This window comes from Phyllobates terribilis, unplaced genomic scaffold (assembly GCF_046119375.1).
Source record: "Phyllobates terribilis strain yellow unplaced genomic scaffold, ASM4611937v1 Scaffold_4__5_contigs__length_816908805, whole genome shotgun sequence".
Classification (NCBI taxonomy): Eukaryota; Metazoa; Chordata; class Amphibia; order Anura; family Dendrobatidae; genus Phyllobates; species Phyllobates terribilis.
Window position 1 is genome coordinate 612,030,664 of NW_027362764.1, and position 18,069 is coordinate 612,048,732.

The window sequence follows — 18,069 nt, forward strand, 5'->3', positions numbered from 1 at the left end:
CCACCTATCTAAACGTGAGACTTGGGATTAATGGAGCATGTGGCAGACAAGGGCACAATTGTGTAGTTCAAATTTGTTGGAAAGACAAAAACAATGTTCTGCCTTTAAATAGGGTTTTCCCACTTCATATGGGGATGGTACATCACTAGGATGGGATATCACTAGGATATAACATTGCATGTGATGGGTATCTTCAAAGTCTTGAGAATGAACAGAATGCAGTTCTGGATTACCTTCTACTTGTTGCTGGCTCTATAAGGAACTACACCATGGGGTTGGCCCTGGCTAATATACAGACTAATACAGTGAAGGGGACACAGTGCTAATCCAGGGATGCAATCCCCTCATTTTTAACCAGGGGTTGGACCCCCGTAGGTCAAAAAGTAATGCTATATACTAGCAATATATAATCAGTTTATGAGCAATTTTCCCTTTTTTAACTAAGCAGTATGGAAAGGAATTGGTTTAAGCAACAAACTAACGAGCCCATTCGGCTATGTTCACATGTCCAGTAATCATCTGTTAGAACGGATCCAGCAGCAAACCGTTGAGTAGACACAACCTTTTTGCCCAGCTAAAAAAGATTATTTCAACTGGATCTGTTTTTTTTAACATTAAAGTCTATGGAAAATGAATCAGTTAATAGCCATCTGTTTTCTTCTATATGAAACTGATACAGTAAGAAAAAAATGGATGACTAATTAACGAATGCGTTTAAAATACCTTAATTTGAAAAAAAAAAAAAAAGGATCCAGTTGAAATCATTTTTTTTTAACCGGACGAAAAAGTTGTGTCTGCACAGATTGCTACTGGATTTGTTCTAATGGATGACTACTGGACAGAAAGCCTTAAAGAAATACCTGTCTGCAAAGTGTGGTACTTTTCACACTTCTTAAACACTTCTACAAATAATATGCTGCACATACCCAAATTAAACGCCCAAAACTCTACTTTTGTATGACATATTTTACAGTGTAAATAAAATGTTGAGTGTCTCTGTTTAACTTTAATTTACTTATTTTATATTGGATTTTTATTTTTTTATGTTTTATCCTTCCTTCAAGTCAAAAAAAGCTAAAGTCAAAATTTTGGAGTTTGCTGTTACCAGAGAGCAGTACATCGTGTTTGTGCTCCAACAGCTAATCTGTTAGGCCCCAAGAACATCTAAAGAGTGGAAATAAACTGAGTACAGATCCCATCAAAGAACCAGATAGTTTTTACTTTAGGTGTAAATGGTAAAGAAAACAATATGTTAAAAAATCAAGGCGAAACTCAAGAAGATTGAAGGTCTTAGAAGTTTAATAAAAAAGGTGAGAAAAACAAGCACTTTGGCCCTTACATGAGACAGTAAGTAAAAGCATAAATGTCTGTTTGTAACCTTAGAGAATAACTTCAGTTAAAGTATTGAGAGGTGGTTTCGGCATCATGTCAAAAACATGGAATAATATTGCGTTCTAAGAGAAGCTAGCACCATTGGATTCATGCAAGAGGAAAGGACCATGATCCGTTACATATTTTTACTGTAAAACTGTACCCCAAACCATACATGTGGCTCAGTAAAGCTACTCTCTGACACCATCCCTCCAGCTAACTATAATACAGATGTCCTCGGAAAGACCTTTGCATAGGTCAAAACATCGGACAATTTCTGCTTATCAAATTGCTGTAGCAAAAGTTCACAACTTAAGGGGGTTTTCCCACGAACAAAAGTTCATTTTAATCAATGGTTGTGTCTGACCGTGTACAGAACATGGTCTGATCATACCACAGCTCCTGGGCAGGGAAGGAAGCAAAAGAGTATACAGATATTTCAGCAGGGGATTGTATCTGATTCTTTTTTTTTATGCAAAACATTGTTTAAAAACAGGCAGGGAAATGTTTTACCTCACAAAAGGAATCATCTGTGATCCTGTGTAGTAATGTCTCTATTGTCTTTTGCTTCCTCCCCTGCCCAGGAGATGTAGAATGATCAGACCGTGTTCCGTACAGACACAGCCATTACACAGCCATTACACAGCCATTACACAGTAGAACATTTAAAGGATTATCTCAGCACATGAACATTTTATTTAAACACATCCAATTGTGAAACGTATTGTTATTCCAAGATCTATTAATTAAAATCAACTTTCATTCATGGGAAAACTCCTTTAACCCCTTAATGACTGTAGCATTTTCCATTTTTACGTTTTAGTTTTTTGCTCCCCTTCTTTCCAGAGTCAGAACTTTTTTTTTGTTCAATAGGGCCATGTGAGGGCCATGTGAGGGCTCAGTTTTTGCAGGTCAAGTTGTACTTTTAAACTGCATCACTGGTTATACCATATTGTGTACTGGAAAACAGGAAAAAAATTCCAAGTGCGGTGAAATTGCAAAAAAAAATGCAATTCCACAGTTGTTTTATTTTTCTTTTTTACCACATTCACTGAATGCTAAAACTGACCTGCCATTATTATTCTCCAAGTCATTACGAGTTCGTAAACATCAAACATGTACAGGTTCTTTTTTATTTAAGTGGTGAAAAAAAAATTAAAAAATTTGCTTAAAAAAAAGGTGCCATTTTCCGAGACCCGTAGCGTCTCCATTTTTAGGGATATGAGGCCGGGTGAGGGCTTATTTTTTGCGTGCCGGGCTTATGTTTTTATTGATACCATTTTGGGGTAGATCTGATGTTTTGATCGCCCGTTATTGCATTTTAATGCAATGTTGTGGCGACCCAAAAAACTTAATTCTGGCGTTTGGAATTTTTTTCCCGTTACGCCGTTTACCGATCGCATTAATTCTTTTTTTATATTGATAGATCGGGTGATTCTGAACGCGGCAATACCAAATATGTGTATATAGGCTTTATTTTTTATTATTTTATTTTGAATGGCTCAAAAGGGGGGTGATTTAAACTTTTATATATATATTTTTTTTTTAGATTTTTAGAAACATTTTTTTTACACTTTTTGCATGCTTCAATAGTCTCCATAGGAGACTAGAAGCAGCAGCTGTCCAATTGCCACTGGGTGGAGCTCATAGCAAGCAAGACATGACAACCACATGGGTCTGCTGCAGACCCGGGTTGTCATGCCCACGCATCAGTGACCTGCGATCACATGACGGGGTCACCGATGGGCAGGGCCTAGGATGCGCTTCCCGGAAGCGCGAGTTAAATGACGCTGTCAGAGATTGACAGCGGCATTTAACTGGTTAACAGCCGCAGGTGGATCGCGACTCCACCCGCTGCTGTTGCGGGCACATGTCAGCCCGCAACATAGAAATACATGCTGTCACGCCCGGGTCAGAAGAGTCCGTGCACTGCGATCATCGTCTATGATATACAGTCATCTGACTGCGTCCTAATAGTCAGGTATGTGTGTAACCAATTTTTCAGACATGTGATAATGATCATTATTTTCACATGTAGGTAGCTGTAGTGGAATAGTTGTAGCAGATGTTGTAGCAGATGTTGTAGCAGGGGCAAATAGGGCAGCGACAGACTCAGTATTGGGGTATCAGCAGGATATGGAGTTTAGTTTTGGTATAGATAAGGATGGTGTAGAAAATTTGAGAAGCTAAATGTCTTCGTATTGAAAATTGTGCAGATGAGTGGTAGCTGGAAGAATTTGTTATGGCTGTCTGGTCAGATGGAAAAGATGGCAAAAATAAACAAGTGCAATTAGAAAATATGTCACCAGTAACTCACTATATATAACTATAATGTAATCACTTAAATGATCTGCTGGTTATATGATATTGGTATAGTGAATTTTATCAGTAAAAGCATTCTCTTCTGCTGAGGTGCCCACTAATACCCACTATATTTAAGGTGCGCCCCTGTAGTTGCAAGCATGGTTACCTAGGCTAGGGACCCACGCAGATGTGTTTTGCCTCTCCTCTCATACTAAACCCCTAGCTGCACCTTTGAGAACATATTACTATTTCTACTAGCAGTACTGCTACTTAGTACTGACAAACTTTTGCTGAACTATAAATAATGTTCTGTAATTGAAGGCTACCTTTTACTCACACTTGGCAGATTAGTAACAGTTTCATTCATCTGATTGGGATTGTTTTGGCAGCAAGTACATTATTATAAGTCCCATCCAAATGAATAGGATAGTAATAACTTCTGAAGCAAAATATGCCGAATGTGAATTAATCCTAATAATGTTGCTGATTACCTTTTCCCACCAAGAAGCACAACAGTAATAGTAGGATACACCGATAGGAGAGATGTATTTATGTATTTATTTATTTCACACCCTCTAAAACTTTTACACTTTTACACAGTACCATATATATATATATATATATATATATATATATATATATATATATATATACAGTATATACACTGCTCAAAAAATAAAAGGAACACTCAAGTTACACATCCTAGATCTGAATGGATGAAATATTCTCATTGGATACTTTGTTCTGTACAAAGTTGAATGTGCTGACAACAAAATCACACAAAAATCATCAATGGAAATCAAATTTATTAACCAATGGAGGCCTGGATTTGAAGTCACCCCCAAAATTAAAGTGGAAAAACACACTACAGGCTCATCCAACTTTGATGTAATGTCCTTAAAACAAGTCAAAATGAGGCTCAGTATTGTGAGTGGCCTCCACGTGTCTGTATGACCTCCCTGCAACGCCTGAGCATGCTCCTGATAAGGGTGCGGATGGTCTCCTGTGGGATCTCCTCCCAGACCTGGACTAAAGCATCCGCCAATTCCTGGACAGTCTGTGGTGCAACGTGACGTTGGTGGATGGAGCAAGACATGATGTCCCAGATGTGCTTAATCGGATTCAGGTCTGGGGAACGGGCGGGCCAGTCCATAGCTTCAATGCCTTCATCTTGCAGGAACTGCTGACACACTCCAGCCACATGAGGTCTGGCATTGTCCTACATTAGGAGGAACCCAGGGCCAACCGCACCAGCATATGGTCTCACAAGGGGTCTGAGGATCTCATCTCGGTACCTAATGGCAGTCAGGCTACCTCTGGCGAGCACATGGAGGGCTGTGCGGCCCTCCAAAGATATGCCACCCCACACCATTACTGACTCACTGCCAAACCAGTCATGCAGAAGGATGTTGCAGGCAGCAGATCGCTCTCCATGGCGTCTCCAGACTCTGTCATGTCTGTTACATGTGCTCAGTGTGAACCTGCTTTCATCTGTGAAGCACCAGTGGTGACTTTGCCAATCCTGATGCTCTGTGGCAAATGCCAAGCTTCCTACACGGTGTTGGGCTGTGAGCACAACCCCCATCTGTGGACGTCAGGCCCTCATACCACCCTCATGGAGTCGGTTTCTAACCGTTTGTGCAGATACATGCACATTTGTGGCCTGCTGGAGGTCATTTTGCAGGGCTTTGGCAGTGCTCCTCCTGTTCCTCCTTGCACAAAGGTGGAGGTAGCGGTCCTGCTGCTGGGTTGTTGCCCTCCTATGGCCCCCTCCATGTCTCCTGGTGTACTGGTTTGTCTCCTGGTAGCGCCTCCTGCCTCTGGACACTATGCTGACAGACACAGCAAACCTTCTTGCCACAGCTCGCATTGATGTGTCATCCTGGATGAGCTGCACTACCTGAGCAACTTCTGTGGGTTGAAGAGTCCGTCTCATGCTACCACGAGTGTGAAAGCACAACCAACATTCAAAAGTGACCGAAACATCAGCCAGAAAGCATTGGTACTGAGATGTGGTCTGTTGTCCCCACCTGCAGAAACACTCCTTTATTGAGTGTGTCTTGATAATTGCCAGAAATTTCCATCTATTGTCTATTCCATTTGCACAACAGCATGTGAAATTGATTGTCAATCAGTGTTGCTTCCTAAGTGGACAGTTTGATTTCACAGAAGTTTGATTTACTTGGAGTTATATTCTGTTGTTTAAGTGTTCCCTTTATTTTTTGAGCAGTGTATATGTATATATACACTGTGTTCCAAATTATTATGCAAATAATATTTTCTCCGATTTTCCCAAATTACCTATATGAATTGCAGTCATTGTAATTTTCCAGTCAAATAACTATTAGAGTACAATTGAAAGGTTTTTGTACAAACTGCCCATGATAACAGTATATTTTTAAAAAAATAAAAAACTCAAGCCTCACTCAAAATGCATGTTCCAAATTATTATGCACAGCAGAGTTTTCAGCCTTTTCATTTTAATAAAGAACAAAAAAATGGTCTTTTTTGAAATTATAAGCATTAACAGGTTATTACAAACTGAAATCAAACAGTTTTCAACTCAAAACTTTATTCTAGGTGATGTTACATTTGCACATAGGACCCCTTGTTCGAAAGGAGCTTCTGAACTCTCTCGTCCATTGAATTTGTCAGGTTTTGGATGGTTTCTACTTTAATTGTTTTGCATGAGGACAGAATACCCTCCCAGAGCTGTTGCTTAGACGTGAACTGCCTCCCGCCATCATAGACACTCCTTTTGATGATGCTCCAGAGGTTCTCAATGGGGTTGAGGTGAGGGGAGCATGGGGGCCACACCATAAGTTTGTCCCCTTTTATGCCCATAGCAGCCAGAGATGCAGATGTGTTATGTGCAGCATGAGACGGGGCATTATCATGCATGAAATGATCTTGCTGCGGAATGCACGGTTATTCTTGAACCATGGAAAGAAGTGCTGTTTGAGAAACTCAAAATACATTATGGAGCTCATCTTTACCCCTTCAGGGATCCTAAAAGGGCCGACAATCTCTCTCCCCATGATTCCAGCCCAAAACATTACTCCACCTCCTCCTTGTTAGTGCCATAGCCGTGTTTGCATGGGGTGTCCATCAACCAGCCATCCTCCACTCCATCCATCTGGACCATCGAGATCATTTCATCTCGACTTAATAATGTTAAGATAAGGGTTTTGTGGGTGCCGTATTATAATTTCCAAGACTTCTCATTTTTCTTCACACTCAAAATAGTTCTTCATAACATAGGCTGTATGTTTCGGGTCACTGTTCTGCTGCACAATAAATTTGGAGCAAATCTGATGCCTGATGGATAGGTTTCTGTCTGTATTTCTTTGCACTGAGGACATTATTAATCTTTCTTGACCAAATCCCCAACTCCATTTGGTGAAATGCAGCCCCAAACTTGCAAGGAACCTACACTTTGCTTCACTGCTGCCTACAGATATTCATTATTGTACTGTTCTCTAGTCCGTCAGCAAAGGAACTGCCATTTGTTACAATCAAATATTTCAAACGTTCACTCACCAGTTCCAATGTGCTTGTGCATAGTTCCTTAGCTTTGTCTTGTTTCCATGACAAAGGTATGGTTTTTGACCGCAATTCTTCCCTAAAGACCACTTCTGTCTAGACTTCTCAGAACAATAGATTGGTGTAGCGGGGTCCCACTGGTTGCTGCCAGATTTCAGCTGATGGCACTGCTGGATATCTTCCGATTTCGAAGTAAGCATAATGTGTCTTTCAAGTTTTTTTGGCCGGCAACTGGGTCTATGGTCCTAAACGTTGCCCATTTCTTGATATCTTTAGTGCTGAGAAATACAGGCGGATACTTGTTCATAATGCAATACCATCAGGGAGGCGTCTGATTGACACCAAACTTATTCTACAGCAGAACAATGACCCCAAACAGACAGCCAATGACATTAAGAAATATCTTCAGGGTAATGAAAAACAAGGAGTCCTGGAAGTCCCTGCCAAGTTACTTCAAAAATTGTGTATAAGTATTTAGCTAGAAGGATTGATGCTGTTTTAAGGGCAAAGGGCGGTTACACCAAATATTGATGTGATTTAGATTTCTCCTTTGCTCATTCACTTTGCATTATGTTAATTGATAAAAATTATCTATGAACATAAATTTTTGAAATCATTCTTACTTTGAAGCCTTTTTCCACACATGCAAAAACTGTTGCTAGCACTGTGTATACTATATATATTAGTGGGAAAAGTCTACTAAATGAAGACGAAAATATAGTAAATGCATGGTAAAAGTTGGTAAGGTATTTTATAGTATTTTAATAGTTTAGAAATAGTATGTAAAATAAATAGATGGACTTGTATATTAGTTATTAGATATTAAGAATTAAATAATTACATCTATAAAAGGTAACTAAGCACAATGAGTTCTTTATTATTAATAATTTATGTTGCACTTTTAATCCATATGATTGATACATATTGTGTTTATCTAATGGCTGCAAAAATCTGTAAGTACTAATTCAGATGTCTGTGTATCACTGTTCAAGAGCAGACCATATTGCATGGTCTGGCTATGGGTGTACTGACCAGGGCTCGAGATAGGCATAAAAACACGGACGTCTGAATGAGGCCTAAGAGAAATATAATCTTTTCACCAATGTCTTATTTTATTCCTTGAATTTGTACTCTTTCTTTAGGGTTTTACCGACTGTCATAAAAGACTTTATTTTGTTTTTAACCAATGTGATCCAATAATGTCACCAAGTATAAAACAAATTTGTTAGGAAGAAGAAAAGTCATTCTACTTCCTTTCATCAACCTGCTACATTCTTATTAGTAAGTTGTACTACACTGAATATCTAATACACACAGATTCTTTTTCTGTTATGTAATTTCAAGTATTAATAATGTTGTTAGGAAATTATATATTTCTTTCTCGTACTAAATTTGGGTTCAAAACTTTAACTACAAATTTCACTGACTGATAGAAACACATTCTATTAGGGAGCCCTTGTCAGTAACCTTTAAGAAATATGACAATCTAATTATTGGGGCCTTAGGTCAATCAAACTTTGCCACGGAGACTACATGGCTAATTGATAGGAGCGCCAAAAGATTGTGATAGTTTTTTTAAAAAAAATGATTTTTTTTACTGTGATAATAAACAGAAAGAAGTGATTACAGTGCTATATATGTATATAGATAAAGTAGGGATAAGTTTGTAAACTTACCATACTTTCCATCTATCTATCTATCTATCTAGATTTCTATCTAGATATCTATATAACTATCATCTATTCTGAGCATAAATGTATCTGAATACATAATTTATACTATGTGTAATAGGTAACTTTTCATTGATAGCTGTTCTGTCCTTTTTTTGGACACTTTTCCAGGGCATGTATCAAATTGGATTATAAATAAACTACTAATTTAGCTATAAGAATTGACTTCACATCACTTTTATATACTATTTGGTTATCATACATGTGCAGATATTATCTAGAAGGATTTTTTGTAAATCAGGGAGCAAATCTTTGTCTAAATTCTGTATTACCAGAGAAATAAACAAGAGGCGATCGGATGAATCACTAATGACATTTGTGACAGTTGACGAGACAGTCGATGATTGATGAAGGTTTTCTGCCTTCCTAGTTGTTTCTTAATATGTTTCTTTACTTTTTTAAAGTTGTTTCTATGATTGTAAATAAAGCATAGACTTTTCTAGTCACTTCTCAAACTTAGTAATAAAAATAGTGAAAAAAAAAATGTTTGGAGAAATGTTCAAGTATCTACAGAGCTGTTATCCTCACATCGGCAGCAACATAGATCTATATGGAAGTTCCCAGGGCAGGCTATAGTCAGGACAAGTTACACTACAAGTTAAAATCGTGATTTATAATGTTTTCACTAGAGCTTTTTTTGTGTTACATATTTGTATACATACAATGTAATATTGCATCTTTCCTAATTTCACAGACTCATCCATGATATGACATGTCACATTAATTATACACTTATGGTGACATTTCCCATAATATAATACTTGAAACATAATACTTCATCAGGGCAGCTATACTTTACATGCAGATATAATTTGCTTTTTTTATAGAATATCTTCACTATGTTAGTAAGCTTGTGGTTGTATGCCCTGTGCAGATTCATGCAGTTTGAGGTTTTACAAGTGTTGTTTTTTCGTAGTGGATACATTTCATTTCCTTATTATACAAGTATCAGGTAAAACATTTTTTTCAACTAAATTAAAATAAATAAATGAAAAATTTAAATAAATAAATTAACTTTCCAATATTGGGGAACATATATTTTTGGAAATAGTAATGAATATTAGTTTATATAAATTATAAGTGTCATAACATAATACTTTATACCTCACAAATTCAAAGATACAAAAGTATAAGCACACTGATACACATAGACATGTGTGTATATATATCTATATATATAGACATATATCTATATAGACATATATATATCTATACACATGTGTATATATATATATATGTAGATATATATATATACATATGTATATTTATAAGTATTTACATATCTATATGTACATATATATTTGTATATATATATATATATATATATATATACATATATATAATATGTATGGATATATATTTATATATATGTACACTGAGGATTTTTAATGTCCCTACCCATACCAAAGAAGTGCTGTATAGTATTTTGTAGTGCATACTTTTGTATTTTTGTAGCGTTTGCTAGATTTTGGCAAAGATAAAGCAGTACACCCACACCCTGGTGCTCTATAGCTCTATCCTGACAGTTTATCCGTAAAGTAATATTCACTTTTTTAATTCATCCACAATCCAAGCCTCCATGAAAATACTGTCAATAAAATAAAATAAAAATAATAGATAGTTCTCTTCTACCACTTTCACAATTATAAGTGTTGAGAAAACATACATTTTTTTTTTCTATAATCACTTTCATATTCCAAATCTAAAGCTTTCAAGCTCTTCTCTCAGTCTTTTCAAATATCAAAGTGAAATGCAGGTTTTTTTCAATGACTGTTTTAAAAGCAGTTTGTGTTTTATCACATTAACATGCACTTTGGAAAGATATAAATCCCATTGACTAATAAGTGGGAGCTAGCATCCACTGCTGTGTTGTGCCATATGTTTGCTCTTTTATCATTTTAATGTAGTTATATAGTCTTTCTACACCATTATATTAGACCCAATATTAGAACAACAAAGCATCTGCTGCATTTAAATTTCAGAAGATGAAACACTGTCATCTACATAATTCATACGCCAGGTCCGTTAAAACTTCAATCTACAATCTCAAACTTTTTTAGCAAGTACTGTACTAATAAACAAAGAGCTTAAAAATCATCATTATTCATGTGAAATGAGGGGGAAAAATCAGCCCTTTAATACGACCTACTTGTCTACCAACGGATTTTCAGGCACTTAGATGGGCTAAGGTTTCCATAGTTTGTCCCCAGGGCAAAATTGTCAGACTGACTTACCGTGTGCTTTTTAGCCTATTGTTCTGTCTGTGCCGCTGACTTGAGGGAAGCAATGGTGTAGAATAAATCAGGGTGGGCTAGGTTTAGTCCACTGTTTGTGTCATTGTATAGTGTGCAGGGACACTCTGTGATACTCTAGTGAGCTACTAAGCTTTTTTGTAGGCTTTGTGTCATTTACTTAACGACCAATCTCATTAGCTGCCAGAGTACAATGGGCTGATGCCTTCTCTATATACACAGTCTACATAGTGACCCTCAAGGTTGGTGAAGGTCTGTTGAATCCCTCAAATAGTTAATTTATTTAAAATACATAATCAATGAAAGCAAAAGTAGAAATGGTTAATACTCAATTCAAAACAGGTTCTGGATGATGAAACATATACGGTGCGAACTGTTTGGATTAGACTTCTACATAAACTTCCTTGGTTTTCATCTTCGTCGTGTGTACTGTCTTATGTAAAATATGGATGTGACAGATCTTTTAATGACTTTGCAAGCTGAGTCTAAACTGGCACATTTGCTATTATGCCCTGTGTTCATTTACAAGGTAAAAACCTTTTTAACTCCAATGAAAAATGAAATACTGAAAGCACTTTGAAGCATGACAGCTGTCTATAAGTATCAGGGAGAGTTCTATTGTCCAACTTGTCCCTGGATAAAATGAATACTTTACAGCAGAGGCTGTTCAACTTGGCGAAAGAGTATGGGGAGAACGGGAGGAGGTCACAGGAGATTTCGTACACTAATTTAATCTGGGAAAAGGACAGGCTCTGCATCTCACTTGAACAGACTGCCGGCAATCTGGGCTCCCACAGAACTATCTCCTTTTGCCTGTGCTCTATTTATTCCTTATCTCTGTTTACCAACCGCTAGGTCCCTTTCATTCACACCACGAGGCCGTTTTCCTACTATCAGTCAACAGCTGACACTGTGGAAGAGCCTCAAAGGCAAAAAAAGGGATCAAAACTGAACCAAAGCTGTATAAACAATACTGCAGCAGAAGTAAATGCATAAATCCTAATTCTTCACCCAACCCACAGGGTATGAACAGAACCTTTATAGTAATTCCAACCAGTTATGCACATTGAGCTAAAGGCTATTGATAATACAGTGTAGGCCAGCTATCGTGTAGGAAATCATAACCTAATATGAATAGGACTGCCAAGTCTGAAGCAAACAAAAGTTTTTTTTGTTTTACGTTTTTCTTTTTTTTCCCACTGCTTTTAAAAAAAGTTGTGATTTTTCACCCGAGCCAAGCAATGTTCTATTCCATATTGCAGATAGAAATATAGATAAGTTCCAGACAGAGACAGGCATAGAGATAGATAGATAGATAGATAGATAGATAGATAGATAGATAGATAGATAGATAGATAGAATAAGATACAATATATTATCAATTATTTTCACATATGAGGTTTACATTTATTTAGATGTTGTTCCATACAATTACGTATTTGATTGAGGATAGAAAATCATGAAAAATGTTATGGCCCAACCACAACTATAAAAATCAGTCATCTGGGGAAAACTGCTTAAGATAGATAACCATGTACCTGACAGGCTCAGGTTAAAGTAATCACCTTAGTAATGACAACTATATATAATTTGCTTTTAAAACTGTAAAACTGTTCTGTATTTTTTTTTTACAATAGTTATATGACGAACTAATAATGTACCTATTGACACACACACACGCATACACACACAAACACACGCACATACACACTCACACAGACATACATATATACACAGACATAGCATACACACATACACAGACATACACACAAGCATACACACATACACACTCACACAGACATACACATATGCACAGACATAGCATACACACATACACAGACATACACACAAACATACACACATATACACTTGTACAGACATACACATGCATAAACACACACAAACATATACACCTTCACAGACATACACACACACTCAAACATACACATGCAAAGCCATACACACACAAACATACACAAATATATACACTCGCACAGACATACATAAACACAGACATACGCATGCACAGATATACACATGCATACTCACAGACATACACATATACACACACAGACATATACACACACAGACACATGAATAGACATACACATGCACATGCATACACACATACACCCAAACACATACACACACATACATACATACAGACATACACACACAGGTAAACATACATACACAGATGCAAACACACAGAGACATACACACATACTCAGACTCACACACACAAATATACACATGTACACAGAGATACACAGACACATACACGCACACACAAATATATACACACAGTCACATACACACATGACACACTTAGACACACACAGACATGCAGGCACACACGTACACATTTTTTTCATGCCTACCAAGTGTAAAGTGATACCTCACAAATGTTTAGATCACCGGGGGTCTATAGGATTCAGATGAATTTTATACATTGTGACCACGATAATGATGGTTATAAAACGTTTCCATAGTTTATCCTCTACTTGTCACGTTCTTTGGTGAACTTCCTGACCTGAGACAATACTTTGGAATTCCATATGTTGCAAAATCTTTATTGTTGCTAATATGATCTTATTCATATAGTATATGGGTCTTTAATAGTGTGATCTTCATCCCACTTTAGGACTTATATCATGATATCCATCCTCCTGACTGACTTAGGCAAATCTCTGTATAGTCCAAGCATATATCTTCAAGCAGCAAATAGATCCCTTCTGAGCCATCATTTTGCCAAGTAAAAAACTCAATGTTTGGTAATATTTCTGAGTAATTCTAAAAAAGGAACAATTTATGGGCTAAAGGGGGTGTTGTTTTTTGAGTCCTGACTGAATTCTTGTATTAGATGCTAATTAGAATATTGAATGTTTTAAACAGTTTGGGATTCGTAGTGAATTCAATGCTTTTAACACAATGCGTTTTCCTTACAAGTAAACTTTTATTCGTGCCAAACACGAGAACTAAAGTTATCTAATATATTGTTCTAATAAGCATACATTTTTCTAGTTTTAATTTTTATTACAAAAACTTTTTTTTTTTGCCTTTCTGTTGAAAAAATTTACCTGCGGATTATAACTCACTACCAATAACTAATGTAAAAGCCTGTAGTAACAACTAATAATACACCCATATTCTATGGTAACAGCTAGTAATTCAATAATTGTCCACAGTAACGACTAATAATACACTATTGTAGCCTCTAGTATTACCGTAATACTAACAAACAATAATTTACTAATAGTATTTCGCAGCACCTAATTTATTTAATGAGACATTTTAATCCTATGCTTTTATAAGGTGAAATTTTTTTTATTAAAGATATTTCCTATACTTATCATATTGACCATAAGAACATGAAATGTAATCAGGGTACATTTATAACAGAATATTATTTGACTTCCACCTGTGTGCATTATGATCTATTCAGTCTTTTACTACTTGGATCCTTTTTTCCAAATGAATTAATGAATTAAATTTATCCTTTCACCAGCTGGTAGGCAGCAGATGGAACCATTTCTGAAGCCTTGTTGAATTCAATCCATAAAACTCATTTCCTAGGATTAGCAGTCCAAAGTTTCTTGTAATGTTTATACACCGCTTGGGATTTTACATTTTATGATGCTAAACTTTTCCCGTTAACTGTTCTTGTTCATTTATTATAAGGCAAAGAGTGAACGTTTTATTTTTTTCTCGTTCTATCAAACCTCTAAAGTTTCACCTAAAGACGGATACATCAATATCTTCTAATATTCATATGGTGATTATCATTTACAGACAAAGGGTTAAAGATGGATCAAGTTTACATACTCTATATATCGTTTCACCAGACAGGAACATATTATTTCCCCGTAATACGTATAATTAAAATATGCATATTAAATATAATATAAACTAATTATGCAAATTATAATATATTTTTGTAAATGTTTTTACACCTTTTTACATCCTGCTGTCAAGTTTTTTTTTTCTATATCTATGTCCTATATTTTGACATCAGGGGATAATACTCAGTGTCTCTCTTGAAAGTACCATGGACAGCACCGCTGACTTTATTCTAAGCTTGGATAAATTTAGGGAAACTTTCCAGAACTTTTTTTTCTTTATAAATAATAACTTAACCTTGTTTGTCACCAAAACAACAACTTGGAAAAAGTTCTATTGGGACGTATATTTGAGTGTGTGTCTATATATGGATAAAGAGACTTTGTTAAGGTAATATCCACCTTTGACAGGCAGAAGATATACATTCTAAATGTCATAATCCAGCCAGATAAAGCCATGTGATAACAATCACCATGAAATTTCACATTCAATATAAAAGTCACTGTAATCCTTGCCCACAGGCGATCATTTACACATTCAAGACACACAGACTACATCTTTCCATTATTGTCATAACAGAATAATGAAAATATCATGCAGAGAATCAGAAACAATATCAAGTATAAATGTACAAATGACATGTAAATGAGATAGATTTTATGCCGTTTTTATGGCCAATTAATAAAGTTTTTCTGTGTTTTTGTATTTGTCCACTTATTTGTATAGATAACTTATATTACAGGAGAGCATTAGTTAGGAAGAAGTTAGTATTTTGTAATAGGGAAAATGATGCATTTTACTTTTCATCATTGCAATATTATAAATGACATCAACGTGATTTTTATGAAATTATTTATTGCATACAACCAAACTACATGAATAAAAAAAATATGTAAAGATAAAGTTGCTCCGACAATAACTGCAAAATGGTCTTGTTTTCTTAAAAATATAATGGAGAAATAATAGACATCAACAACACATTGTAAAAAAAATAAAAAATAAAATAAAAAAAAATTCTGTGCAAGTAGGTAGAACATGAATCTATTAAGTTATACAGGATGCAGGGTTAATCCCAGCTGAGTTTTCACTTCCACAAGCAGTTTCATTCAGCGCTGCTCAAATCACTTCATTTGAAATGCATTTAAACAAAAGGCTTTGGTGATGCATTAGAAATGCAATTACCACGTAACAGATTGTTTTGAAAGCTTTTCTTACTATGTAGTCACAATAATCGTCACTATAAGGGACTGAAATCGCTTTCGACGGAAAAAAAAGAAAAAATATGTGCGAAAAATAGCTTGTTGGACATGAAGAGCGTGAGAGAAATGATTCCAAACAAATAAAAGAGTGAAAAATAACAAAAAGCAAAACGTAAACACAAAACTCCTTTCTGCGAGCTGCCTCCTCTCTCACACGCAGGAGAAACAATACATGCCATGCGAGCATCTGGCTGTAGTAGCAGTTGGTAACGAGTTGAAATATTTAATATACAAAACACTTACTTTTTCTGTTTCCAAAAAACTTATCTTTCCTGCTCCCTCGTGTGCTGAGCCGGATACTAACGCTGCCTTTGAAAGGTAGTTCCCATGATATGACATCCAGTTTCTTTGACTGCCTAGAGATAAGCACCTGCGTTTGTGTCCCCTCTCTACGTCACACCTCCCTATTCAGACCTTCTCAATATGACTCACATTTGCACATCAACAGCCTCGTGCGCGTACACAGATTTTTTTTTTTCGGCTCTGGGCCCAAAACTTTCACTTTAATTTTCATCACATGATTGCTGTGGCATATGTCCTTCCAAGCCTCCCATATATCAGTCATCATGCAAATGAGATGGAATATCACTCCTCTGCAGCAGATGGCCAGGGATGATAACAATGGCTCAACAGAGGAGATTCAATGTCCCTGACTTTATCGCCACGGCAACAACAATCTAAAATATATGTAATGGAAGTGGTGCTTATTAATTTTGCAGGCTCGAGTGTTCTGATTTTGTGAGTGAATGGGCTGAGTTAAAAAGGGGGCAGTGTCCTCCTGCCTCTAGAACACTATCTATAAAAGCCAGGGACCTGGAAATTATATTTGGTGACTAAGAAGGCAACAGACTAGCAATTATTTGAGTAATTAGGTGTAATTCCTCCCAGTAGGCCTTGTACCCTCCTGTGCTTGTTTCATAGAAGCTCAAGAATTAGACAGGCAGAGATACTGAAAAGAAAATTTGCCTGAAGATATAGGAAAGGGCTTGAAGGAGCTAAGCTACATTGATATGTCACTTGGCCTCCAGCAGGCTCGGTAAACACAAACCCCAAGCCATAAGTAAATAGCGGCCCCACTTTACAAACACAAACCAATTAAAATGACAAAGGCAGACACACTTTTGGGAGGGGTTTCTGTGGAAAAAATGGAGAAGGAGGGAGCTGGATTCATTATGAGCCCTGGGAAAGCTGAATGTACAAACTTCAGTTGTTAGAAAGCAGCTGTTGCTTGGACCTTTATTACAGAGACAATTCTGCGACATGCCACCAAAATTCAACTTTTTAACACCGCCAAACATGCTACTAAGTAATAGTAATGCTTAATATAATACTAATTTATAATATAGTGAGAATCAGTTATAGTGTTATAAAAATTCAAGGGCTGACTATTACTTTATTGCTGCGATAAAGGGCAGGTTTATACTGGGCTTTTATAGTCGGTCAGTTTTTTTGTCCTCCTTGCTAGTCCTATTTAATTGTAATGATAACATTGGTATTTTAAGGCCTCATTCACACGTGTTGGTGTTTAAACACATACATATAAGAACTTGCTTACACTGTTGTATGACACAGCCGAGTGCTATGCAATGCAGATATGTGATTTTTTTTCTCATGGTGTGAGTGTATCTGATAATTGGATCATGCACATCCATTCAAGACTATGGTTGTGTGTTGTAAAACATTGGACTGCACTCGGATGTCATCCGAGTGCAGTCCGATAACCGCAGACACACAGACAATGGAGAAGATGGAGAATCGAGATCAATTCGA

At 36.4% G+C, this 18,069-nt stretch overlaps 1 protein-coding gene across 8 annotated transcripts in view; it reads right to left on the reverse strand.

The window, feature by feature from the left end:
* Nucleotides 1-17,002, reverse strand: part of ST18 (ST18 C2H2C-type zinc finger transcription factor) — a 520,674-nt gene extending 503,672 nt beyond the window's left edge. For 7 of the 8 annotated variants that reach the window (XR_012320159.1, XM_073679291.1, XM_073679292.1 and 4 more), the window contains exon 1: nt 16,543-17,002. The gene's annotated coding sequence lies outside the window, so the exon portion shown is untranslated. Of the gene's footprint in view, nt 1-11,182; nt 11,319-16,542 lie in introns of those variants that run through there. The other variant, XM_073679287.1, reaches the window with a different exon arrangement.
* Between the last annotated feature and the right edge of the window lie 1,067 nt (nt 17,003-18,069).